Raw genomic sequence first — 2,298 nt, 5'->3', positions numbered from 1 at the left:
TCCAAATAAACCTGCTGGACTCTGCCCTGATATTGTGTAATTTTTACCTTTGTCTACTCAACTCAAACACTGGCACTTCCATATCATAGACAACATCAGTAATGTCCCAGCGCCGTCAGAGAAGGCAATCCTGGAATAGCCCAATACATTGCTCATAGGGACGTTTCGTTTTTAGAAACCAACGCACTTAATCGCTGCAGCTCCGATGGATGAAAAGACAGAAAAGAAATAGCTGAGACTCAGTTTTGACAATATTTTGAAATTCTTTGGAAAGTGGAATCAGAGGAGAATGAAGGATTAACTGTCTGACTGTGCAGAGAGAGGGAAGGCACTTTTCACTTCTTTGATGAGCTGGGGTTTTGACTGATCTAAGGCATGAAACAGATTCCTGGTAGAGCTGCGCTCTCTGCATCAGGAACAAGAAGTCCTGATTTCCTGAATGGTAATGAAACCCAGGCCACTCAGTTAAATCGCTGAATACTAACCACTAGACCACCAGGGATGAGGGCAGAAGCCGTTGCACCGTTTCTTCATAACACAGTTTTTGGAATTATGTCACTGCAGATATGTTTCCCCTCAAAAATGATTGAATTATGGAGTGTTTACAGCACAGAACCGGGTCCCTTCATCTTGTTTCCCAGCAGTTGGTCTGTAACCTTTTGAACTCTGACGTTTCACCTGAATGCTAATTTCTCTGGAACGTTTTAATCTCGTAAAACATAATAAGTGGGATTAAAGTTTAAGATGGGAACTGAACCCCATTTTTACCCATAGACTGAAGCACGCAGACACATTTCCCCTAGTGTGACACAGGCCTTGGGAGAAAACAAGCAGAAAGTAAGATTTCACCGACTTGTCTGATGTTGTCCCATTTCTGAGTTCAACACCAATGTCTGGTTACAGTAAAGAAAGGAAGCATTCAGCCCCTCCCGTCCCAGGGTTCCTTGCCCATTGTTTCCCCATTACTCTGTAGTTTATACTGCCTCACCTCGTTCTTGCTGCCAAACTTGATCACTGCCCACGCCCGCTATTTCCTGTCCTGCCAAACGGTTTGCCTCAAGTTCTTGGAATGAAAAACAGGAATGGACTATTTCAAGCACTTTTCTAGTTTACAAGGACAGTGTTATCACCACTGAGCAAGCACAGTGCCAGCTCAGAGAGACGGTCTCATCCTTTAGAAACTGAAATGCAAAGATGATTGGATAGCCTCAGTATTGTAAACCAACCAACAAGACCGGAATACGGCCGAGGGGATCACGCACAGAAGGATGGGAGAATAGAATGGCGTATTTCTTGGTGTCCAGGGTGATTTTAACAGAAATCTTCCCTGGTAGTATAGTGATGCGGATTCAGTGATTTCACTGTCATGGCTTGATAAAGGTTAACGTGTACAGTAATCAATATGAAATACGGCTTGATATTTCGAAGCAGAATGATGTGCAGCAGACAGAATCGTTTCACTGCATGAACTAATAAGAGAGCTCAGAAGAGCCAGGAGGAGACATGAGAGCCAGGAGGAAACATTAGAAGTTGTTGGCGGATAGGATCAGGGTTAACCCGAAGGCTTTCCATAGGTATGTCAGGAATAAAAGAATGACGAGAGTTAAATTAGGGCCAATCAAGAATAATGGTGGGAAGTTGTGTGTGGAGTCAGAGGAGACATGGGAAACACTAAATAAATATTTTTCGACAGTGTTCACTATATAAAATGAAAATGTTGGCGAGGAGGATACAGAGATACTTGCATCTCGACTCGAAGAGATTGAGGTTCACAAGGAAGAGGTATTAGAAATACTGTAGAGTGTGAAAATAGACAAGTCTTCTGGGCCGGATGGGATCTATCCTAGGATCATCTGTGAAGCAAATGAAGAGATTGCCGAGCCTGTGCCATTGATCTAGAAACCATCATTATCTACAGGAATAGTACCTGAGGACTGGAGGATTGCAAATGTGGTTCCCTTGTTCAAGAAGGGTAGTAGAGACAACCCTGGTAATTACAGACCAGTGAGTCTCACTTCAGTTGTTGGTAAAGTGTTGGAAAAGATTATAAGAGATCGGATTTATAATCATCTAGAAAAGAATATTCTGGTCAGGGACAGTCAGCATGGTTTTGTAAAGAGTCGGTCATGCCGAACGAATCTTATGAGTTTTTTGACAAAGTGACCAAACAGGTAGATGAGAGTAAGCAGGTTGATGTTGTGTATATGGATTTCAGCAAGGTGTTCGATAAGGTTCCCACAGTAGGCTATTATACAAAATGTGGAGGAACGGGATTGTGGGAGACATAGCAGTTTGAAT

Source organism: Chiloscyllium punctatum, unplaced genomic scaffold (genome assembly GCF_047496795.1).
Source record: "Chiloscyllium punctatum isolate Juve2018m unplaced genomic scaffold, sChiPun1.3 scaffold_1111, whole genome shotgun sequence".
NCBI classification, from domain to species: Eukaryota; Metazoa; Chordata; class Chondrichthyes; order Orectolobiformes; family Hemiscylliidae; genus Chiloscyllium; species Chiloscyllium punctatum.
This window is presented reverse-complemented; position numbering follows the sequence as displayed.